The following is a 27,050-nucleotide window of genomic DNA, read 5'->3' as shown; positions in this document are numbered from 1 at the left end:
AAATGGATCAATGAACTAGCAGCACATACAACCCCAGGTTTAAATGGGGTTATACCTTTAAAACCTGTACTGAAAAAGAGGAGGGTGCAGTACTGATTAGTAGTCAAAGAGCTATAAAAACTGCAGTGTTACTTGAGTATGTTATCTGAAGAAGGGCTTGTCCTGAAAGTGCTCATTTTATGTGTTTTTAATTGTGTTTTAAATAAAAGTTTTTGTAGCTGTTCAGCGTGGTGGCTACTGCCTGTTTTCCTCTCTTCTGGCTTGCATATCGTGGGCAGATAGCCTTTGGTGAAGTATCTACAGTTGTTTTTGGTTTGGCTTTGCTTATAACATAGTATTTCTACCTATTATTGCAGACTCAATGTAAATGTAAATAGCCCCCCTCCCTGAACACACAAGACCAAATTCTTTAAAATACACACATAAAATCAGCAAACTTTAAGGCTTCGCAGATCTAAGTTTCAGGACACACTTGAGGGAGCAATTCTCATTAAGCCCTGGTTTTTCAGTGGCATTTAACCTCAGCTGCCACTCCAGCTTTAATTTTTCTAAGTGGGGTTTTATGTCACCTCCTCTATGTGACGGGACTATAAGATTAATCACAAAGAACATACATTTCTTAAAGTTCTCACAAGCCAGACTACGTACAAATAATGCACTCTCGTTCTTTCTATTTTTAATGTCTCTTACATGCTCAGCTATTCTTTCAACTTTCTAGTGGTTTTACCCACATAGAAAGCCAAGCATGAAGTGCATGTAGCAATGTAAACCACCATTGCTGTGTTACAATTACAACTGTCTGGACACAACATACTACGGTTGTAGCTTTCAGTAGCCACTAATGGGCCATCATTAATATATTTGCAATACCTGCACATATTACATTTCAACATCCTTGAATGATGTCTTTTCCTACCTCCTTCCATGTTGTACTCCAAATAATTTTTAATATTTCGGCCTTTACTATATGTTATTTTAGGCCCTTGACCCACTACCTTTTTTATGTCATCAAAACATAGTTCCCAGTTCTTGGTCAAAATTTCCCTTACATGTTCTGCCCCCTGGTTATATGGTAACACTAAATTACTCTCATATCCATTTTCAGTTTTCTGGGTTAAAACTGACCCCCATGAGGTATTACGTATTGGCATGAACATATATTTTCGTTTTTCCAAGACTTCCTTTCTAACTTTTAACAACAGTCTAGTGGGGTATCCTCTTTCTCTAAACACCCCAATTTTGTATAGCTCATTTCCAAATTTCAAGTTGTCACTCACTAACCTGGACGCCCTTACCATCTGTCCTTTGACCACACTTTTTTGGTGTGGTTGGTAACAGCTATTATAATGCAAAAGGGAACCACAAAGCGAGCTGACACCACAGGAGCAAGGATAAAATTTAATGTTGAGCGCTTTCGTCACAAATTACAGTTGACTTCTTCAGAAAAAACAAAATCAGCTCCTTAAATACTCATTACAAAGACATCAGTAACAGATGTGTGTTGAACACCATTTATATTTAAAGATACAGACTCCCTTTTTCTTACATAAAGAACCACAAGTCATGTTGCACTGCTTAAGATATCTAATAATGTTAAAAGCGTCAAACTTAAGATGTTAACTTAAGTTATATGAAATAATAAAATATTCTAATAATAATGTTGTAATAATATAATAAAAAAAGTTAACAAATTAAATAAAAAAGTTTACTTTTAGTTTCAAAAAGCTAGTCAATGACAACATATCATTCAGTCCTGGATTACTGTTGGCATTAACCCTCAATTGCCATAACAGTTCTTTATATTCAAGTAAATATTCTATAGGGCCTCCCCTCTCATCCACCGTAAGTTGTTCAAGAACTGTGAATTTGAAATTGTGACCTGGGTAGGTATTGACATGTTTAGCCAGTGAATTTTTTTAATTCACTTTCCTAATGTCATATAAATGCTGGTAAATATGTGTTTGAAAGGCATTCTTGGTTTTGCCTATGTAAAAACAGGCACACGTCTGACAAATACCAGCATATATGACATTCTTACTACTACAATTGTACTTGTATAGTATTTCACCCACCCATAACCTTTAAGGAATACGCTATCACCTTCTAAGATATATTTACAGTGGGTACACTGTTTACATTTGGACATTCTCCCTAGTTCTCCTAAGGTATTATCACCTTTTTTCCTCTCTAGATGTTTTTAACACAGATGTCCTTTCTATACACAACCACTGGGGCATCCCCAATTCTCTCTGTCAAATCTGGGTCCCCTGACAAGATAAACCAATTATTGAAAACAATGTCATGAATCAGTGGGAACTGTGGTGTATAAATTAATATAAGGTCATGGTGGAAACTACCAGAAGATGAATTACTGTTCTCAAATGGAGCACACAATCTGGAGATGTCAATCCCTAACAACGGACAGAAGTGGCCCTCAAGTCTCTTCTTGGTCACTTCATCAAGTAAGGATGTCACAAAATGCTCTGATAACCTCTTTGTACCAACATCCTCAATAAAACATTCCTTTCTTCATACAAATCTTCGATCTTACTAATCATGCGGGCCAATCTCACTCCCTGATCTTTAACAAGGGAGCATTTTTGATGGACTGGATGCCTGCTCTCAAAGTGAAGGAGGGAGTTCGAGTAGCTTGGTTTACGATAAATAGTAGAGCAAAATTGTGCAGTAGCATAATCTTTACTTATCGTAATGTCCAAATAGTTAATGGAATCTAAGTGCGTTTCCATAGTAAATTCCAAAAACGTGGTGCTGGAATTGAGGAACAGTAAAAAGTCATACAACTGGTCTTGGTTGCCATTCAATAAAATCAGAATGTCATCAAGATAACGTCCATAAAACTTACAAAATGGCATTCCTTCAGATGGAAAAACCTTAGAAAGTTCCCACTGGGTTAGGACTATGTTTGCAAAAACTGGTGCACAGGCTGCACCCATAGCAACCCCTGTGCTCTGTTTAAACAACTGGCCCCCAAAAATTACAAAACTATTCTCTAATACAAGTTTCATCAATGTCCTTAAAGTCAAAAGTTTGGTGTGCGAAAACTTGGTGTTCTGGCATAGAAAGTCATAAAACATATCTACACCTTCATCATGTGGAATTACATTGAATAAGTCCTTCATATCTATTGTTGTAAAAATAATATCACTACCAAAGTATTCCTGTTTTATTTTTTTAAGACAATCCCAGGAATCCTTGATAATATGTGAAAAAGGACTTAGATAATTCTTTAACTGTAAGTCTAGGAATTTTGCAATTGAAAGAGTCTTAAATCCTTTTGCATCCACTATTGGTCTTAAAGGTGGATGCTGGATGTCTTTATGGATCTTGGGGATCCCAAAGATAGTGAGGATCCTTGGGTGTCTTTGGGTGCAATAACTGAATTCTGCTTCTATTTGATTATTCAAAAGCAAATCCATTAATACCATATCGACATGTCTATGTGATGTTTAACTCATCCCAGGAGACCTGCTGATACCAGTCCACCAATAAATGACATAACATACTATCAGTGTATCTTTCTTGGTCCATAACCACTAATCCTCCTCCCTTATCCGGTTTCATAACCCGGATTGTTTTGTTGTTTGAAATATTATTAAGTAAGGAGATTTCTTCATGGGTTAAATTAAGTGGCGTGGTACAAGACTTCTTCTTGGAAAGGTTCCTGATATCATTCAAGCATATTCTTCTTAAAGGTCAGGGAGTGAGATTGGCCCGCATGATTAGTAAGATCGAAAATTTCTATGAAGAAAGGGGATGTTTTATTGAGGATGTTGGTACAAAGAGGTTATCTAGCGTATTTTGTGACATCCTTACCTGATGAAGTGACCAAGAAGAGACTTGAGCGCCACTTCTATCCGTTGTTAGGGATTGAAATCTCCAGATTGTGTGCTCCATTGGAGAACAGTAATTCATCTTCTGGTAGTTTCCACCATGTCCTTATATTAATTTATACACCACAGTTCCCACTGATTTGGGACATTGTTTTCAAGAATTGGTTTATTTTGTCAGGGGACCCAGATTTGACAGAGAGAATTGGGGATACCCCAGTGGTTGTGTACAGAAAGGACATATGTGTTAAAAACATCTACAAAGGAAAAAAAAGATGGTAATACCTTAGGAGAACTAGGGAGAATGTCCAAATGTAAACAGTGTACCCACTGTAAATATATCTTGGAAGGTGATAGCGTATTCCTTAAAGGTTATGGGTGGGTGAAACTACTACACAAGTACAACTGTAGTTATAAGAATGTCATATATGCTGGTATTTGTCAGACGTGGGCCTGTTTTTACATAGGCAAAACCAAGAATGCCTTTCAAACACGTATTTACCAGCATTTATATGACATTAGGAAAGTGAATTAAAAAAATTCACTGGCTAAACATGTCAATACCTACCCAGGTCACAATTTCAGATTCACAGTTCTTGAACAACTTACGGTGGATGAGAGGGGAGGCCCTAAAGAATATTTACTTGAATATAAAGAACTGTTATGGCAACTGAGGGTTAATGCCAACAGTAATCCAGGACTGATTTATATGGTGTCATTGACTAGTTTTTTGAAACTAAAAACAAACTTTTTTATGTAATTTGTTAACTTTTATTATTATATTATTACAACATTATTATTAGAATATTTTACTATTTCATATAACTTAAGTTAACATCTTAGGCTTGAAGCTTTTAACATTATTAGATATCTTAAGCAGTGCAACATGACTTGTGGTTTTGTATGTAGGAAAAAGGGAGCCTGTATCTTTAAATATAAATGGTGTTCAACACACATCTGTTAATGATGTCTTTGTAATGAGTATTTAAGGAGCTGAGGGGTGATACTCTGTTTTTTCTGAAGAAGTCAACTGTAATTTGTGACGAAAGCGCTCAACGTTAAATTTTATCCTTGTTCCTGTGGTGTCAGCTCGCTTTGTGGTTTCCTAGTTTAGTACAGTTTCATTTGGTTTTCATAATGCAAAAGGGAGTTCGAATAGATATCTTTTCTATACAGTGTTGATCCTATTCTACCAGTCACATCATTTTTAGATAAACTGATGTCCATAAAATTAATAGCTTGATGGTTCATTGTCCTGGTAAATTTCAAGAACCCTGTAGTACTGTTCAAAAACAGGACGACGGAACTCATCTCTTCCTGACTTCCCTTCCATAAAAGGAGTATATCATCCAAAAATCTGTACCATACTAATACTATTACCTTGTCCATCCCAAAAAAAAAAAAAGAGTGCGGTCAAAGGACAGACGGTGAGGCGTCCAGGTTAGTGAGTGACAACTTGAAATTTGAAAATTGTCTATACAAATTGATTGGGATGCTTAGAGAAAGAAGATACCCTTACTAGATTGTTGTTAAAAGTTAGAAAGGAAGTCTTGGAAAAACGAAAATATATGTTCATGCCAATACATAATACCTCACGGGGGGGGGACAGTTAACCCAGAAAACAGATCATCAATATGAGAGGAAGCTAGTGTTACCATATAACCATGAGGCAGAACATTTTAGGGAAATTTTGAGCAAGAACTGGGAACTATTTTTTGATGAAGACATAAAAAAGTTTGTGGGTCAAGGGCCTAAAATAACATATAGTAAAGACTGAAATATTAAAAATTATTTGGAATACAACATGGAAGGAGGTAGGAAAAGACATAATTTAAGGATGTCGAAATTTAATATGTGCAGGTATTGCAAATATATTAATGATGGCAAATTTGTGGCTACTGAAAGCTACGACCTTAGTATGTTGTATCAAGGCAATTATAATTGTAACATGGCAATGGTGGTTTACATTGCTACATGCACTTCATGCTTGGCTTTCTATGTGGGTAAAACCACTAGAAATTTGAAAGACAGAATAGCTGAGCATATAAGACGCATTAAAAATAGAAAGAACGAGAATACATTACTTGTACATAGCCTGGCTTGTGAGAACTTTAAGAAGTTTATGTTCTTTGTGATTTATCGTACAGTCTCACCACATAGAGGAGGTGACAAAAACACACCTAGAAAAAGCAGAGCTGGAATGGCAGCTGAGGTTAAATGCCACTGAAAAAACAGGGCTTAAGAATAGTTCCCGTAAGTGTGTCCTGAAACTTAGATCTATGAATCTTTAAAGTTTGCTGACTGTGTGTGTGTTAAGGAATTTGGTCTTGTGTGTCCAGGGAGGGAGGCTATTTACATTTACACTTGATGTGGAATAGGTAGAAATACTATGTTATAAGCAGGTAGGATATATGTGGTATAAAGCTCTCCTGTTTATATGACAAGTATCGAAATAAGAAGTTTTGGATGTTGGTCAATGTTTTTAACGTTTTGAATTGTTAACATAGGATTTATACATTTTTGCAATGTTAATTATGTGGATGAACAAGTCTCAAGTATTTTTTTAATTGAGTTGATCATATGACTAAATGGTATTTAAATGGGCTATTAAAGAACACTGTTTTACTCTGATGAAGCTCAATGCAAAGTTGGGTAAAGTGTTTAGTTTTAATAAATACTGTCTTGCTTGTACTTTCGGCGGTGGTAGTTTTTTTCTTTTCTTTTCTGAGTTTGTATACACCCATAGGGTTTTTTTGTGTTATATATGCAAATTACCCTTTAAGGATATCAGGTGTTTCAATTAAATGGCAATTCTGAAGGTCCATGACTTTTTCTTTTAGGTTCATAGGTTCATAGATTAGTACTAAGCTAACTGCCCTTGTGAGTCATTTTAAGCCTAGCCAAGTGTCCCTTGTGAGACTCAAACCCTGCACCTTGTGTTTGCAAGGCAAACACCTTAACCATTAGGCCATCCTCCATTTTACATCTATTTATAGACAATTTCAGGCCAATAAAGCCAAACCTTCTGGCTGTGGACATGCATGTTTCTGCCTTCTTATGGCATCAAGAATGTTTGACTTTTGGAACCACAAGGTTGTCATACCCAACTGATATCCATAAATATTAGAGTATCTACAAAATATCCCAAATAAACTAAAACAATTAGTAGAAAGCCATTTAGCTGAAACACCCAATATACTTAAACGGTAATTTGCAGATATCCCATGATGCCTCTGATACAAGAGGTTTAAGGTATTACACAGTGGAAAGCCTAGCTTTGCTAGATTTCCTTTTTTTGTGTTTTTTAACCAACTGGTTTTCCTGTGTGACCTTTTTATTCATTGTTTTAGTTTATTTGGGATATTTTGTAAACACCCTAATATGTATGGATATCAGTTGGGTATGACAACCCTGTGTTTCCAAAAGTGAAACATTCCTCTTATGCTGTGCTGATGATGCCATAAGAAGGGAGAAACATGCATGTCCACAACTAGAGGGTTTGGGTTTATTGGCCTGAAACTGTCTATAAATTAGATGTAAAAGTAAAAGAACAAAACAAAAGACATGCAGAATTGCCATTTAGCTGAAACACCTGCTATCCTTAAAGGGTAATTTGCATATATCCCATGTTGCCTCTGATACAAGAGGTTTAAGGCATCACTCAGTGGAAAGTCTAGCTTTGCTAGATTTCGCTTTTTGTGTTTAACCAATTGTTTTTCCTGTGTGACCTTTTTACTCATTTTAATAAATCTACTAAAATCTGGCTAAGAGTCGCATCACCCTCCTGTGATTTCTGTACCTTCTCTATTTTCCCTAGTTCTTCTCTATCTAGTCCGAGTTTGAATTTCGGTTTCCTATTAACTCTGGTGGAGTTGCATAATAAAATCACTGCCTTGCTACGAACCCCAGAATTAACACAAAATGTCCCCTCTAAAATCATGTGCATTTTTAGCAACCTACTTTGCATAGAGGGGTGAACAGTTTCTAACCATCTAGTCCAGTGATGGTGAACCTATGACATGCGTGTCAAAGGTGACACATCAGCAATCACCAACACCCGAGTTACCAAAGAAACTGAATGAACAAAAATGCAAGAAATATGTGATCCTGCACTTGTTTATTAAAACTCAGCAACAAAAAAGTCATTAATTGATGTTAATCAAATGCAATATGTTTCATATTTTTTTCAGTTCAAAATTACTATTAAAAGTAGAGTAATTTTTTGGTGCACTATTTTAGGCCCAATTATCAGTGCACATATCGTTTTCCCTACTGTAAGTCACTGATTTTTCTTTTACTTTTATAATGCATAGCAGCACACATGATTGCACTGTATTTTTAAATGACTATGTAAAGAACTGATTCTCTTTTGTTTGGGGGTGGGGTGACAACCAGAAATCACGATAGGCATTTTCTGAATTTTTGACACACCAAGCCCAAAAGGTTCACCATAGTTTCATAGTTTCATAGTATAGTACTAGGCTATCTGCCCTAGGGCATTTATAAGCCTAGCCATAGTGTACGTGGCTTTCGCCACCCCATGTAATGATACAAAAGTGTACAAAATAAATTTAGTTTACTGTGCCTCTGTCTAGTAATGACACAGAGATGACCCCCGGGGTAAACCTACGATCACCCATCCACTCGTCAAGATTTCTCTTGAAAAGAGTCAGTGAGGGGCTCCGCCTAACATGGACTGGGATCCTGTTCCAGAGTGCGGGAAGCCTCTGGGTTATGAATCTGTCCCTCCAGCATGTCCTATTCATATTTGTGCTGAGGTTTAGATCTTTAGCTCTCGTGGCTCTGCATCACTGATCTAGTCACTGGCCAGCCTCACATTGTCATTAGGTAATTAGTAGGCTTGTAGTCTAGGCAACCAATGAGGAGCCTAGCACAAATTCCCAGCTGTACTTAAGCATTGTGTAATTAAGTTACTTACTTAAAGTCATATGGTAGGGCAAATGAGGGCTGAGGGACTCAAACCCTGAACCACAGGAACTACTGCTCACAACCTTGATCTTCTGTGCCAAATACCAGACATCTGCACTGGAATCAAATTATACACTGCAGTTAGCATAGCCACTTAATTGTTGAATACCTATGCCTCTAACTTTTATAACATTCCTCTGGAATAGATGAAGCATCCGGTCATGCCCTGTCACATCACAAGGCTACAGCTAACACTGTGCATAAACTGTAAGTTGAACCACTGCCCTGTACAGTGGACAAGATACTTCTCAAACACAGGTGATCTATCAAAGTACATTTTTGAATTTTTTTGTCTGCTGAGTTTTACAGCAACTCTGACTGTATTCCAAGCTTGCAGCAGCCAGGCTTCACTTGTTTTTCCTGGTTTCTGCCTACATTGCATTAAATTCATTAGCTTCACCTGAGTAGAAGAGCATAGGTTTAACAAACCTCTTTTATTTTCACTGTCTGCCTTTGTCTCAGCTACAGGTACAGCCTGTGTTTGAGAGCTTCTCCCTTTCAGTCTGTTATATCTTCATCCCATTTTCCAAAATCCCAGTCTGGGCTCTGCACTGTGAGCTCAGGGGGCAACTACAGTGGAGCTAGGAAATTCCACTACAGGGTAGGGGAGATAATCTGCTGTGGGGGGGGGGGGGCAGGCTACCCCACAGGTGCAGCAAGGCTGGCCCACTCCCTAGTCCCCTACTCTTCAGTGAGTGGCTGAGCTCATGAAGGATTCTCAGGCAAGAACAAATGGACTGTAGGACTCTCACCTGTCCAGGAATTTCCACCTCCCATAGATGCAGAACGAACGAGCCAATTGTGTGCAGGTAGCAAAGTCATCAAGCTTAGTCCTGAAGTGGTGTTTAAAATGGGTTGTCATACTCATCCTGGTTACCAGTCAATAACATCATAGTCTCTCTTGCTCTCTCTCGGTCCTTCCTTCTAGTAACAGCTGATACAGTACTGCTTTCCATTTTCTTTATTAATTCCAGCAGCTCATCTTAAACTTTACCTGCCTTTTTCTCTGCCATCTGTAATGTCTTTCTATCAGATATGTACATGTTATAGTAGTGCATCAGTGTAGTCATCTATATATGTCTTGTGGACATACAAAGGTTCCTTGGAGAATGTGACAGATGATCTATAGCAAAATCTCTGAATCCCATTTATGTGGATGTGGTTCAAGTACAAGAATTTATTTTTCCCCATGGAACCATGGTTTATTTGCTGGTAGAAAAACACTTTTAGACTCACAGAAAGTGGTTTACAGTGGTCTGCATTCCCATGACTGGACCTTCAAGATTTTGTGATCAATGAGTCAACATGAATCTGCTTCCTGGATACACACTTAAAATTCATGGTTGACAGTCTCTGCAAAGATGCCTCATAACATAACTCTTCATCATCACCATCACACCACAAGGAAGAGCAAATCTGTGAAGTATAAGTCAGTCTGTTATTTTTACCCCAGAGAAAGGGAAATCTCTTCTTTTTCAATGGGGCTGGAAAACTAGGGAAGTGCTGGTTCCAGTTGTAGGGGAAAGGGAGACTTTAGCCTTTTGCCAAGCAGCAATGTGCTCTTTGGTAACTTCTCTACAGCCAAAAATGTCTAGTGCATTTGAAGTGGACAGCTAACCCTGAAACTGACTCATGATTCAAAAGGTGTGAAGGACTACGTTGAGGAGGGTAATCAGCCTAGAAAGAACAGTACCAGTGGCCTTTTGCTCAGATATCTAATGCACAAACAAGATATGAATAGCTTCCTCTACATTTGAGCTTTGCAACTGACTAGATGCTGTGCCAGCAGTTAGCAACTGGGGACGGCCATCTAGTTGTGGTGAAGCAAATGAAAGAAATAGGCCTGGTGCACTGCAGCAGTCATAAATTCAAGTTTAGGTTCAAATTTAACTAAATACTTATTTTCTAAGCTCTGTTATAAAAAATGAACAAGATACAGAGAGAAAAAAGCCCAAAATAATAAACCAACAATTAAGTGTTGCTAAAAAGATCTGCAATCAGTACAATCACAGATACAGAAGAATATAAAGTTAAGCTGTTAATGTAAATGAAAAGAAAACAGTTACATAGTCAATCAATCATAAAATCATATCATCTTAACTCTTTGCAACTTTACAGAGTGAACTGTTCAACAGCACTAGTTAACAGAACCAGGAGCAGTAGGAGAAAACTGATTAGTATGCACAACTTAGGGGAAGGAGGGCTATCTCTAGACCACCCACTGATTCAAACCAGTCAAGATATAGAATCATAGGAGGTTACTAGGCTAATGGCTCTGGGGTCCTTACTAGCCTAGCCAAGAGTTTATCCCCAAAAAGAAACCTCAGTCAGCACCTATAACCCAGTCAGTAAGGGACACAGGTGGAACCCCTGGGACAAATTTGTGGTTTCCCATCCACTCAAGGTTGCGCTTGAAGAGGGTCAGTGAGGTATTCTGTTTGACGTGTATAGGAAGTCTAATCCAGAGACGGGGCAACCTCTAGGAGACAAACCTGTCTCTCCAGCAGGTTTTGTTGATGTTGCATATTAGATTCAGGCTTTTTGAGTGGGTAATGCGGGAGGAGATAGACTTATGGATATGAAGTATCTCTAGTAGGGCAGGATCCAACATTGCCTTGCAAGTTGGACACACCACCTCTGAGCAATCTGTACGACATCGAGTAGAGTGATAGTGATTTAAACCTGTCCGCATAGGACAGGTGCTGGAAGCCATCTCTTTGTAAGGTATTTCTGTGGCCTTTCCAGTTGGTGCAGATGTTTGGAGAGGTACATCCCAAATGAGGGGTTATACTCAACTATTGGTTTACTGAGAGACGAGTACAGAGAGGTAATAACCTCCTTTTTTTGGATGCAATCCCTTTACTTATGAGATGAACCAAGTAAAAGGCTTTTCTGACCACTGCCACTACATGACGGTCAAATGTGAAATTATCATCAACCTGAGTACCCAGGTCTCTCACCACAGGTTGTGTGCTTAGGGGGGTGCCGTTGATGTGGTAATCAGTAGGGGCCGTGTTTTTGCCAAATGGCATGATGATACATTTCTTTGCATTTAGCTTGAGGCCATGACTATGGCACTAGTCATTAGTTGCTGAGAGACCCTCTTGCAATATGTTAACGTTATTTAGGGAGTCAATGACAGCATCCAAATTGTGTTAGCTTGTCGATAATGCCAGAGTGGGGAACTGTGTCAAAGTCCTTGGCCAATTCAAGGAAAGCTGTATGTACTGATTTTCCCTCATCCTGAGCCTTGGTGACGGTCTCAAAGAAGTCAACCAGGTTCAATAGGCAAGATCTGCCCTTGACGAATCCGAAATGGGTGGGGTCAACAGCTTGGAGACTGCCTATGTCCTTGTTTATGAGATTCATAATAATATGTTCCATGGCTTTACAGATCAGATTTGTCAAGCTAATGGGGCAACAGTTTCCACGGTCAGTAGTGGCATAACCTTTGTGCAAGGGGATGACAATGGCAGTTCTCCACTCTGCTGGAATGAAGCCTGTACTTAGGCTATTGTTGAATAAGGTGCTCAATGGTGAAGCCAGTTCTTGCTGGAGATGGTGCAGAATACAGCCTGGGATACTATCAAATCTCATGGAAGCTGGGTTCTTTGCCTTGGATAGGGCCTTTAACACTTGAACTACGGAGATGTGAGGTGCGGGAGAAGTATTGGGATGTCGAAAGGGCCTTTGGGGGGACAAGGGGGTGAAGTTTGCACTGAGCCTATCTGCTAGCAGGTTGGCTAAGTCAACAGGATCAGTGTAAGTGATACTGTTAAGTACTAATTCGGAACAATCCTGGGCTTTGCCATGGAGATTCCCTTTCGTAACTGAAGAAGGCTTTGTAGTTTTCCTTTGTTTTGGAGGCGAATTTCAAATCATAACTGGCTTTGGAGGTTTTCACTAGTGATCTAACTTACTTGTTGAGGCTAAGGAGGGAGTTCTTCCAATTTGGAACTCGTTCCTTTTTACCCAAGGACAACAGTTTCTTCCCCTTTTGTTGTAAAGCCTGTTGATAGAGAACGTCCACCAAACAGGTTTGTGTTTCCTTGAGGAGCAGGTTTTAGTTCTGCTCGGTATGGCTGAGTCCATGCAGTTGTACAGGTGCTTGTATACTGTACTGGCATACTGTTCAGCATAGCTGTCTGCATCCTCTGAGCAGGGCAGTCGTGTGAAGCTACAGGTGCCCTCCCTTAGGAGGTTGTAAGCTTCTGAGAAGTTTTTTAGCTTGATTACGGCTGGGGGGGGGGTTGGGGGTTGGGTGGGACAGAAACTTTAAATGAGACAGTCCGATGATCTGATCTCACAAGAGAAGAACATACTGTGGGAGTGGTGCAGCGGTCGCTCATGTTGGTGAGAACCAAGTCCAGAATGTTATTTCCCTTTGTGGGGGATAAGACGAGCTGGTCTAGTATGCTAGAACTGATGAAGTCAAGGAATCGTTGAGTGAATGCATTAGTGCAAGAATAGTTCACCCAGCCTATGATGGGGTAGTTGAAGTCACCAAGGAACAGGGTCTTAGGGGGGCACCTTGATGGAGTCAAGTAGATCTAAGTAAGAGGAGTGGATGTCCTGAGAAATGGAGGGGGGTCTACAGATGGTATAACTTGGATGGGTGTCTTGCCAACTGTCAGTTGCACTTGGAGTAGTGCCAGTGCGTCATGCTGGCAAACCAGTCTGGAGGTGTGCCTGTCCTGAATGAAGATAGAGGCTCCACCACCCTTAGTCCTCCCGACCTCATTTTGGGGTTCCAGTGTGTGGAATGAGGTATAGCCTGGTAAGGCAAGTGTGCTCTCCACAGCCCTGAACCAAGTTTCTGTGACCGCACAAGTATCGGCACCTTCGAATGCAAGGAGAGCTTCTAGTGAGTGCATTTTCAGGTTAAGGCTCCTAGCATTAAGCAGCATGACCTTCAATTTGCTTTTTGACAAATCTTTTATGTTGGAAGATTTGTCTTTGGGACATCGCCTAAAAAAGGCACAATTAGAGAGGTGAGAGCCTTGGCCAGGATCTGGAATCCCAGTGGTGATAGATGGAGGCCATCTCTGGCAAAGCATCGAGGCCTGTCAATCATGTCATCCCAGGCAGACAGATACTGGATCCCCTTGGAATGACACAAGAAACTAAGCCAATTGTTGAAATAAATTATTTTTTGTTGGTGTTGTGGTATTATTGCAATAAAACAAGAAGCTAGTTATAAACCTCCTGACAAATATTAAAACAAAACTGCATCCCAGCATACTCCACAAAAAAAAAAAATACACAAGATTGACAGAGAAACTTAAGCAAACAGTTAAGCAAACTGCTTCAAACTTGTGAACAGTGAAATCCAAACATGACCATAGTGTCTATATATGTGAAACTTCATTCTCAAAAACAGAATCCATGAACACCAAGCAGAGGAGCATACAGTCATTTTGTCAAAACAAAAACACAGTTTGTAAGCCGCCCAGAAGTCTGAGCAAAAAATCCACAGCAAGCAAACCCCTAGGAGAAAGAACACCAAAACCCAAAACAAGATGACATCCACTGATGAATATGGTGTGGCATTATGAACATTAGACAGTGTTCCCATGCAATAAGGGAGTGTACCACAGCACAAGAATTACAAACTGCCTTGCCACATGTAGTAAAGTAGCGCATCACAGCACAGGAATGCCAAACTACATTCCCACGTAGTAAGGCAGTGCACAACAGCACAGGAACACCAAACTGCCTTCCCTTGTTGCGAGGCAGTGCACCACAGCACAGGAAATCCCAACTGCCTTTGCATACAGTAAGGCAGTGCACCACTGGACAGGAACTACAAACTGCCTTGCCCATGTTGAGAGACAGTGCACCACCGCACAGGAAATCCCAACTGCCTTCTCGCATATAGTAAGGCAGTGCACCACAGGACAGGAACTACAAAGTATCTTCCCACATAGTAAGGCAGTAGTGCACAACAGCATAGGAACACCAAACAGCCTTCCCATGTTGTGAGGCAGTGCACCACAGGACAGGAACTACAAACTGCCTTCCCGCGTGTAGTAAGGTAGTGCACCACAGCACAGGAACTACAAACTGCCTTCCCGCGTGTAGTAAGGTAGTGCACCACAGCACAGGAACTACAAACTGCCTTCCCGCGTGTAGTAAGGTAGTGCACCACAGCACAGGAACTACAAGCTGCTTTCCCATCTAGTAAGGCACTCAACCACAGCACAGGAAGTACAAACTACTTCCCACATGCAGTAAGGCAGAGCACCACAGCACAGGATCCCCAAACTGGTAGGCTGTTCCCTTGGATAACAAACACATACATACGATGTCCAGGCACACTTGAAAAGTCAAAAAATGTCTAATAAACCTGTCACAAGAAACTGGCAATAAAAGCAGCACATAAAGAAGGCCAAAGTTTCATATGTAGCCAGACATCTGCTACCATCTACAGGTGTGTGCAGTTCCTGCTGGCATCCAAAGGTGCATCAAGAGGTAGTGGTGTTTTACACTTCACAACTAGTAGTTTACCAGCTAGTTGTCTCTGTGTAACCAGAATCCTCAAACCTAGGGCCTAGCTGGATCTAGTAGGGTCAAGCAAGGCTACATACATACTGTCAAGCTCAGTTACAACTACATTCTTTTTTCAACCCTTCTGTGGATCTTTTTCTTCTTCTTCTTCTTAATGCTTAATATACAAAGGAAGACCCAAGCCAACACTGAAGATGTAAGCATCCCCTGGCCAACAGCAATGAGTTTACTATGCTCCAAATAGGCCATGAGTGTTCAGGCCTGATTTCTCAAATGTTTTTCTTAGTTTCAATAACAGCACTCTTGTTTCAATCAGGAGCTCTGAACCATAATAAAAAGAACTGCAGATTAAAGTCCTTTTTTGGGATCTGCCTACTGCAGTCACACTTACGTTTATAAGTTTTTCTGAAACACTGCAGGCCTCAAAAGGAAGTGGAGCAAAATGCTTTAAAAAATGGGACAACAGTCACAAGTAGACTGCAGTAATCACAACAAACAATACTATAGTAAATTGAAAATGTTTCTCAGGATACTTATCACTCTGGAAGTGATGCATTCTAGAGTCTCAGTGACACTGATGACTGACATCTGGGTCAGGGCAAAAAAAAAAAAAAAAAAAAAACAGACTGTGTGAGCTGTCTCCCCCCTTTCTACCTAGTGTCAGTCTGACATACGTAGCATGAGAAGCAAAACAAACCACTGATGGGCATCCAAATCTCAGGGATTTAGCTGTTTGCACTGATGTTGACCTGATCACTTCTATAAACATTTACTGTCATGGTGAGCAATTCACACAGATATAGTACCCTCATTATACAGGTGCCTGCTTCTTGCTTCTACACAGAACAGTAATGGAGAATGACACTAACTCAAAAAGCTGTGAACTACTGATGAGGCAGAATCTGTTATAACTATGGATGGACAATTAACATGTAATGCTTGGTAAATATATCAAAAGCAGCTCAACTGTATAAACAGTTTGAGTTGATATATTCCTTAAAGTAGTTGTGACTGATGTCTTTTAAAGCCTAACCAACATACTAACTCTTCTAGTATACGCAGTGTACTCATTATGCTTTTCTGATGTCAGAAATAAGTTCATAGGTAAATATTAGTGCAGTTGCCCCTGCAGGCAATTTTAAGCCTAAACATTTTTCCTTTGGGTGCTTAAATTAACCTATTCTGGTGTTAAATTGGCCTTACCCATTCCATGGTCGATAATTTTATACTATCCCTTGTGAGATTAATTGGGATCATACCATAAATAATTTGAGGGCACCCTTGCATGGGGTAAAGCATATACGAGCTGCCTCTACCCATTAGTAGTACAGGGAGCAGTGCTGGGGTAAACTTTCTACTACTCATCCATAGATCTAAGTTTCATTTGAAAATGGACAGAAATTATTATTATTTTTTTTTTAACATGGATGGGGAGACTGTTCCAGAGCAATGGTATCTTCTGTGAGATACACCTGTCTCTCCAAATCATTCTATTCATGTAGCAGAAGTTGTTTAGATCCACAGACTGAGTACTTCTGATGACATCTGACATGATGTGCAGTAGATCCATCAGTATTGGGTTGTAGGAAGCCCAGTATGCCAGACACAGGTTACTCTTAGCAGTCTGTAGAATACGGAGTACGGTAATGGGACTTTCAGCTGGTCCATGTAAGACACACTGTTTAGGCCTTCTATTTTTTTAGCAAGGTTATCTCTGCGGGTGTTGCAGTTGTTACATCTGAAAGAACAGATACCTGCCAAAGGGGGCGTTATATTCAATGGCTAGCTTAAAGAGCCCTCAGAGGGGGCAATGACATCTCCAGATGCAATCCCTTTGTTTACAAACTGTGCAACATAAAAGGGCTTTCTTATAACTGTGGACAAATTCTGGTCTAAAGTTAGGTCAATGCCCACATAAGCTCCCAAATCCAGACAACTGGGCCAGCTCTTAGGGGCATATCTTCAATGTGGTATTTCCCAGGAGTATGACTTCCCCCAAAAAATCTGATAATGCTTTTTTTGGCATTTAGTTTCAGTCCATGATTCTGGCATTGGTTATTTGTTTGGGATAAATCTTCTGCAGATTGGCTTAGTCATTTGGGATTCAATGACTGCCGATAGTTTGCAGTATTCTAAAAACTTAAGGCAGCCAGAGCCCTTTGGTTTTGGCTTTTACTTCAGAGAAGTACATGCCAAACCCTAGGTGACTCCACTGGTGACTAGTCTCTCTGTGAAGGTAGCCTCCCCTATTCTGATTTCCTACGTCCTATCTGTGAGCCAGCTGGCAAGCCAGTGGGTGATATCGGGGTTTATTCCTAGTTTATTTATTTTTTCTACTATGCCTAAATGGGAAATTGAGTGAAAAGTTTTACCAGGTAAAGATATAAAGTGTGTACTGTTTTACCTTCATCCATTGCTTTGCTGACCTTTTTACAAACATTCACCTTGACCTTGACAAATCCAAACTGAGACAAGTCCAGTGTTTAAAGATTTTCTGTGTCCTTACTGATTATTTCCATAAGTCTTTACATGGCTTTGCAAAGTGTTTTTTGTGACTGTCCTTGGCTTGGGTGGCCATTTTAGCGTCAAACGTGGCTTTGGTGTATTTTATTAAGTTCCTGAGTAGCTTGTTTATTTTAATGATGAAGGCTCTATCATTCTAGGAATTACTCTTCTTACTTCTGGTCAAAATTCTCTTCCTTTTATTATAAAGCTTGCTGATATTATGGTTCCACCATGGTTTGTTTCTGGCATTTGCCCTGTGCTTGTGTTCCTACAGGGTGCATTTGCATCTATACAGGTATACTGTGGTGGTGCACATTTTCAGTGAGTTAACTGGGTGTGGTGAGGATCTGAGATATATCTCTAAAGGTACCTTCAGTGAAAGGGGTCTCTGGTTTCAATTTTATTTCAAATGAGATGGCTTTATAGTCAGACCAAAAAAAGTGACAAAATACCCATGGAATGGTGTAAGATTTCCCAATATTAGGACAAGATCCAAGATGTTGTTCCTCCTAGTGGGTACTCAAGTAATTTCTCAAGGTGCATGTACTGACAAAGGCTAGGAGTTAATGTGCTTATGCACTAGTGGTGGTGGTGTAGTTTTTCCAGTCTATAGGTGGAGAGTTTAGGTCACCTACAAAAATGGCATTGGGTTTAATACTGAATGCTTCTCGTTCCCTGTAAATAGGCACTGTGGTTTTCTTGGGTCATAGAGGAATTGCAACTACATGGTACAGGACCTTTCTGACGGTTATTTGGACATGAAGAATTGCTCCAGTGCATAATGCTGCTTAAGTAGCCTTGATACGAGTCTCTTTTGGAAGAATAATGAGACACCTTGAGCTGACCCCTCCCACACAGTAGGTGGTCTAAATATGTATAAAGTGTTACAGTCCTGTATAGCTGGAGTGCTCTCCACTTTTCATACAATGACTCAAGTCACCACACACACACACACACACACACAACACACGCACACACGCACACACGCACACACACACACACACACGCATAACAATCTTTGTTATGCACTTTCGAGTTGTTATGCTCAGGTCTTTCACAGCAGCAAACACAGAAACCACCATAAAACATTGATGGAAGTGCTTTGAGAACTTTTAAAATCTGTAAGACAATTCAGTGAGAGCTTTAAAAGCTGTTAGACATTTCAGCATGATCAAAAACACTAACTCTTCCTGCTGTCTGTATGACACTAAGTGTGAGACAGCTGTCAAAGCTGTAAAACACTTTAGGTGCCTCAGTGTACTGCTAGTTATAAACATGGAGGAGCACAAAGCTCTAAGTACTACAAAGAAATATAATCAGATCTCCAAACATAAGTGAATTTCCTGAATCCACTCCAGGAACACATCAACAAACTCTTTATGATCAACGACCCGATCATAACCCTCTGTTAAACTTGTCACGAAAAAAGGTGATGTATTTTCATAATCATCCAGAAAAAAATATGCCTACTAACTGATGTGACCTGTTTCTCTGGCATAAATTAAACTACAGGTCATGATGCCTGAACACTGTTTAGTCATCCAAGCATAATACTTCAAATATAAATATCGGATATTCAACATTTTTTTTCTTATTTTTTTACTATCTTGCTTTGAAGACAGAGAAATATGAACAGCTTGGTTCAATTACAACATCAAGGTAAACTTTAACAAAAAAAAAAAAAAAACACTGGTTCGCAAAGACAGATCACTACACACCAGTGCTCCTGGCATTCAGATATCATTCTTGCTTAAATTAGACAGTAAAAATAAAGTCTTCCAAAAATGTAGCTTCAAATCTATACAAGCTGTCGGTTCAGCTGGGGTAAAATCAGCTTCCAAATCAAAGTTTAAATTTCATGCAGGGGAAATACTGCATTTTGAAAGCCTAAGATGCAATACTCCTCTATGAAACTGTTCAGCTATGATGTAAGAAGCTGTAAAAGGAAGAAATATCAGGAAAAACCTACAGTTAAGACTATTTTAACACTAAGAAATATTTAAATAACAGGGTCACTCCTGCCAGATTTCAAAATAAATAAATAGAATGACTGGGAATTAGCTGCTGGCTCATGTCTGTCTCCAAATCTTTTGTTTTATAGCAGGAGGGCATCTTCAGCAAAATGCAGAAGCAATCACACAGCATGGTTACTAGCAGGAGACTAGAAAAGGAAGCCACTATTTATTCTACTGTGTTACTTTTTGCTGTCCAGAAAGTGGCCAGCATAGCTACTATGCTTGACAGATACTTCTGGAGAAGGCTAAAGGAATTATGAAAGCCTAAATTATGCAAAAGCACAATAGGTACATAGAACGGACAGGTTTTACCAAAATGTTGTATTATGCTTCGATCCAAATGATTGTGGAGAGAAATATAACACCTCAAGATGCTATGGGTTAACACACTGGGAGGGTATGTTGATTTATACCTAAAGAATATTGGATTGGTGGATGCTGCTATGAATAAAGACTCTCTCTCAGAATTTACTTGTGTGTCAGGAAAGACACCGAAGGCTGTGAGATCAGATAAAGCATTCATCTGGAGAGAAAGATGCATATGGTAGAGAATGTGCAAGTGCTCGTGGCCATTTTGTCTGATCATGCATGGTTAGTTCTGACTCTTAAGAACCTGGTGAGGGTTGCTATAGAAAAGCACTGTACATTTCCAGTACACTACTTAAAACAAACAGGATTTGTGTGGAGTTATAAAAAATTATTATTGGCAGAGATAATGAGAATGATGGAACATCACACAAGGGTAGTGAGGAATGGGACCAAATGAAAGAGGGGATAGTTACTGGGATAAAGACGTTCATTAGGGAAAATACCAGTGGAAGACGGAACAGACCCGTAAAGCTCTACAGAATGACCTGAAGAAAGTGAAGCAGTGCAGGAGGAGGAAAAGGAGGGAAAGTTAAAAGCATTATTAAATATTAAATGAGAGTTTAGAAGGGAAGGGATAAGTCATACACATTTTAAGATCACTCCAGTATATCAGAAAGCCCTAGCTTTAAAATCAATGCAACAGAAGGTGGAGCAGAACATAAAATACTTCATATTGAGGACTGCTTGTAAAAAGGATAGGAATCCAGTGGGTACTCTAGAAGAATTCTGAAGTTTCTCTGCCTCTTTGCACTCAGAGAAGAGGTAGTCATAAGAAAGGGTAATGGCAATAGGAATCTTTCATAACATAGAGGTCTCTAGACTGAATAGGGACCCAAGCTGATAATTTGATTAGGCAGGTGTCTAAATAGACAATAAAGCATACTATACATAGGTAGCTCTTGAGAAAACCCCAGGAATAGACAGTCTCCACTTGGAACTGTGGAAACTGTTGGGTGAGGCTCTTTTATGATGTACTAGTTTTCAATTAAATGCTAAAAACTAAGATTTTCCCTGGGTTTTGCTGGGAAAGCAGTAGTGACAGTTATTCATAAGAAAGGGAAAGATCGTGAATGGGTCATCATCCAATTTCGACTTTAAGCCATGATTATAAAAGTCACAGACACTGTCTAACTGATTAGCTTGGTTTGTTCCAAAACTGATTTTCAGAGACCAGACAGGATTTTTTTGGGAGGAAAAGAATGTTCAGCAACACAAGTCAGATTTTGATGATTACAGAGAATGCCACCAAAGAACAAAGAAATGAGACACTTTTAAGTTTGGATGCCGAAAAGTTGACTTACTCCATCTGGAGAAAGTGACTGTGAAGTTTGGGCTGGGTAAATAATTTACTAAATTTGTTATGGCAATACATTAGTGATCTTAAGCAAAAGTTAAAACAATGCATGGCCTCTTGCAGTCAGTTTGTATTCAAAGGGGCAGAAGGCAAAGCTGCCCACTGTCAACACTTCTATTCATCTTTTTTTACATAACTTTTAGCAGAGGTGTTTAGGTGAGCACTCATAAAAGTGATTCAGCTGGGGTATGAAGACCACCGGCTGGCAGCATATATACATGATTTACTTGCTTTTTGGGGGATCTCTAGGAAGATATACCAAAGCTTCCTAAATTATTAAAGGATACTGGGGAGGTCTCTGGTTATAAAGTTAACTTGGATTAAAAAAAATCACCAGCACTAAATGACGGAACCCATCTTCAACTGCAGTTAATAGCCATAGGTTTGGAAAGATAATTATTTCAAGTACTTGGTAATACGGTTGTATGAGTCATGGCAGGAAAAAAACCTTAGGTTACATTTAAATACATTGATGATGAATGAAAAAGGATGAAAAATGTTGCAACTGGAACTTGATTAAAAAATCCAAGCCATAGCATATTTTATGCTCCCATTATGTCTCTATCTTTTTGTAGACAGACAGTCCATTGAAACTGTTACAGAAATTTAAAAACAAAGTACAAGATTTTTATGAGAGAGAAAACCAAGTGTATCTTGGGGAAAAAAGAGTCACGTTGGCTGAGATGGGGGCTTGGAACATCCTGACCCATGGGAGTATCTAACATAAGTACAACTACACATTTTTACACAGTTGCAGGATCCATCTTATAGGACAAGGTGGAATGGCATCTTGATTGAACTGAGTACCAAGCAAAAGGAAATTATTCATTAGAGGTTAAGGGAAGTACTGATTAAAGAGCATCAAAATCTTAAGTGGCTAGATTCAATAAGCAGGATAATTAAATCAACCCTGAGGAAAGAAGCAGTTGTTCCTTGGAGACATTACTTACTTTCAATAAGAAGGACATGGTTTGGAGGGTCTATATCATTTGAACAAAAGTTCAAAATCTTGATCGCTGTAAACAGCGAAAATACCAGTAATCAAATCCTTTATTGTGGGGGGCTGTGCCCCCCACACCCCCTACTAATTATATATACCAACTCTGAGATCTCACTACAGTGAGGAAAAGGCAAATTTCCTGATCTTCACTGTACTGCGATCTCACAAAACAGACATCGACTATCAGCATTTTCGCTGTTTACAGCAATCGAGATTTTGAACTTTCGTTCAAATGATATAGACCCGGTTTGGAAGCAGGGAGGAAGAAGTATTTAAAACCTGGAAAGCAAAGGTGAAGCGTATATAATTTGGGGGGCAGCTTAAGAAACAAGGCTGTACTGACCTGGTCAGATGAGAAATTTTAGATTAACTTGCAAGAAAAACTTCCACTAGAATATGCAGGACTGTTAAGGGCAGCAGAAAAGTCATGAATATTACCCAGTGGGGGTATAAAGACACACTTCCATTGATAAATTTGATTCAGAAAAGTAGAAGGGGCCCCTACCACAATAAAAGGGCTAATGGATATGTTTTACAGTGATTTAAAGTAGCTGGAATCAAGGAAAAACTACAGAATACTGGGAAATAACATTACAGTTCAGAAATGGAAAAGTATCGGCCACCACACAAGGTATACAAATAATAGGAGGTGGTTTCAGATCTTTGCACGGAGGTGTTAGCATAGGTATGTTTATACTCCAGCAACAATACAACATATATACCTACAGGCAGAAGGAAGATGCTGGAGATATGAGGGGCATAAATCTATACATTTGGGGAGATCATGATGTTAAAAGATTTCAGAAAGAAACTACAATAATTAGCAACACAAATATTTTGGAGACATTTTACTCAACACATGGTTGTTCTTGCTGGGTGATGATGGGGGCTTTGCGGTAACATACAAAAAATAACTTATTAATGTCTGTGATTATGACAATGCCAAAAAAAGCCATTACAACAAAATGGAAGTTGAATGTACCACTCTTGATGCTTGAAGTTTGAGATATGCTTAGGGAAGTGATTAAAAAATGAGAGAGAGGAACAGAGAGAGGTGAAGGCAACTAGAGAGTCATAGGAACAAATGGAAGACATGGTTAGTGTGGGAAAAAGAAAGCACAGTGGGAAGACTGTTGGAAGAGTATATAAGCCAGTGTAAAAGGAAATGGGAAGAGAGATTTCCAAAACTTTTTAATGTAATATTTATGGTTGATTAGGATACAGTTACTCCACAAACTTCTACAGCTGTGAAGTAAAAATGTAATTCATCTATTTTACATATTTGTCATTTATTAACCAGGTAGGTGAACTGACCTACTGACCCTTTCAGTCATAATCCAGGCCTCAAACAGCAGACAGGACATAAATACTGAAGTATGATCACAGTGTGTTACATTGCGCATATATATATATATATATATATATATATATATATATATATATATATATATATATATAAAATTATGGAAAATAAAGTTTTCTTTCAGTAAAGAAAGACATTATGTGTTAAAAGGTTTCCTCCAACATAAACTAAGACCCACAGACTCCAACAAAATGGTAAACAGCTCAATGCGCAGAGAGACCATCAGACCCAAAATATGCATCACTGGGAGATATAGTGTCTGTCCTGCACCAATGATCTACAACTCGAACATCTAATGTTGTGGCAAGTGTACTCAAAAACTTTACTAAGTACATTACAAGGATCACTGGTGCAAGTTGGGCTGTCAGCAGTAACAACACATAGAAGGAGAGGGGGGCACATGCAACAGAGGAGGAACTAACTACTCCCTGGATCTGTGAAAATTTATTTTCACAGAAACAGCTGTCGACAGATGATGATGATAAGGAAAACTAGAACAGGTGGGTGGGGGAATCCAAGGAGACATTCAGGAGGGCATAGGCAGGGGGACTGAGGGGGTATATGGGGTGGAGGGGAATAGGATGCTAAATGTAGGATACTATTACTGTTTCCTTATGCCATCAACCAAATGCAGTGCAGTTCATATGAACTGAAACTTGTTAAGCAGCGTATCATAACTTCCATTAATAGCTGGATGGTCCCATAGCCGGCCTTAGGCATAGGCCAACTAGGCAACCGCCTAGGGCGCCTCTCTAGTAGGGGCACTTTTCCAGTATTTATTTGGTGCAGGTAGACCAGGATGGGGGCACCTGGTGGTGCAAGGGGGGGCACCATGGAGCTCTTTTGCCTAGGGCACCAGTTGACCTAAGGCCGCTCGGTCCAACATGCCAAAACAGGTTCTGCTCTACCAACAGACCACACACCCACATTGTACTATTTGAAGAATATGGAATCAGTACTCAACCAGCAGTGTCACAAATATGCTGGGCAGAAATATGTTTTAAGAATGCTGCATAGTTAGCTGCTTATTTGGTAAAGAGCTCAAAACTCCTTCCACATAACAAATGATAATGTACAGTTTAGTCTACCACTCTGAAAGAATATGGTGAATGGATGAGACGGTTTTCTTGTCAAACATGCAGAAATGGGTGATCAGACCCTCTTCATGATTTAGTTTTTCCAATGTAAATAATACCAGAGATGTCCTGTGCACAGCCACAGTATGCAAATTTGTCTCCTCTTCTCTACAATGAGAAATATACCTATAATTGAGCAGACTGATTAAAAAAAAACAAAGAAAAACTCAAAACATAACAATGGAATTTTTCATAAGGACACCCCCCTGATCTTATAAAACTATTTGTAGTCCTTTATAAATTAAGATCTGCAGTTTTAAAATTAGGATTGAGGCTACTACAATTTAGAAACCCAAGCAGGCACACAGGTATCCTTCTTGGTGGCTTCATATGGATGATATCCTTTTTTTAAACAAACATTTTTTACTGAATTATCACTTATGACATAGGTAATCATACATTTACATTAATGAAAACAAACCATATTGACATATTTTCAGTTGCAAACATTACACATTACATATAATCTTATATACAGTCACTGTCGGTCGAACATTACATGGCTCATTCAGTTCCTGCCTTCCGTTAAACCTCATTCCTTCTCTAAAACATTATTCTGCATATAGTGTTCCCATAATTCCCAGTTTTTTCTATGTAATTTGCTCCTACCGGTTTCTAAATATCCCACTTCCAGTTCTTTTATCTGTTATTATTATATTCACTACTTCTAGCTCAGCTGGTTTAGACTTTGATTTCCATTTTCTAGTAATTGTTTTTTGGCAGCCACCAGAATTAAGCTCAGTAAGGTTTTACTATGTCTAGGCAATTCAGATTCTATACTACAGCTCAAAAAATTATTTCCTTGGTTACATCAATTTGCTCATCCAGTATTTCTGACACAGTAGTCCGCATGGAATTTTTAGTCTGTCACCTCATTATACTCTGAAAAAACATGTCCCCAATTACCCCTTTCTTCCCCATTACACCTCCAACATTTGCAATCTACCAGAAGAAAAATTCTTTGGAGTCTGTTTGGAATATAAAATACCTATGTAAACACTTCCAAGCAAAAATCCTAAATCTTCTACACTTTGATGCATATTTGGAAAACAAACATATACCCTCCCATTATTTCTTTGTGAATTGCTTATCCAATCTCTCCTAATCATTTCAAACTTCCTCTGACTGATTCCTATAGTTACCATGCAATATTTTATATGCCCTCCTAATTATCCTTTTTTAACAGCACCTCCTGTTCTAGACTCTAATAAAAACTATAACAGTGCTGGTATTTCACTCAGGACCCCCCTATTCCTTTCTCTTTGCCTATATTCTGATATCAATCCTTGATAGGGAAGACAATCTCTAGTCTGCAGTCCAAATGTATTCTTGGCCTCTTCCCATTTATTACCTTTCCCTCTGTAATTATTTGTTCCCCAGTATTCTCCAGTAAATTACAGCCACCTCCTGCCTATTCTCTGTACCTCTAATTGCAGTCATCACTATTGGCAGAATCTCCTTTCTCCATTCCTATGTTGGCTTAGTCCTTAAAATACTTTTTGCTACTTTATGAATATAATATTCTATAAGGTTATTGTTATTCTCCCCTCAAGGATTTGAATCCAAAATCCCACTCTCTCCTTTTTTTCTTGACCTTCCCCACCTGTTCATCATCACCCCTTTCCACTTTGAACTATAAGTTTTTGCTTGTGCTATGTAGAGGAGCCTTAACTGTGTAGCTCTGAAGTACCCCTTCAAATCAGGTAATCCTCAACCACATTTTTCTATTAGAAGGATCAACTGCTCCCACTTGCCCTCTTGCCCTCCCATATAAAATCCTTCAACTCTTTATTAATTGCTATCCACAACTTATCTTCTTGTCCATAAAAATCTGCCTAACCTGAGTATAAAACTAAAGGGACTAAAAAAAAGAAATTATGTCCTTACCATAACGTTCCATGTGGAGTGTTCATCTCGCCTTTGTTCTTACACACGGTTTCGGAGCCGATCCTCGGCTCCGAGTC

General features: G+C 39.2%; 1 protein-coding gene across 1 annotated transcript in view; it reads right to left on the bottom strand.

Annotated features, from left to right (window-relative positions):
- The window catches only part of LOC122799215 (myosin phosphatase Rho-interacting protein-like), a 2,938,789-nt gene that overhangs the window by 1,636,311 nt on the left and 1,275,428 nt on the right, over positions 1-27,050 (bottom strand). The gene's annotated exons all lie outside the window — the stretch shown is intronic.

The sequence above is a fragment of the Protopterus annectens genome, chromosome 4.part0, assembly GCF_019279795.1.
Source record: "Protopterus annectens isolate FY-2018-M chromosome 4.part0, PAN1.0, whole genome shotgun sequence".
Lineage (NCBI taxonomy): Eukaryota > Metazoa > Chordata > Ceratodontiformes > Protopteridae > Protopterus > Protopterus annectens.
Note: the sequence above shows the minus strand (reverse complement) of the source record. Positions and strands in the feature narration are given on the sequence as shown.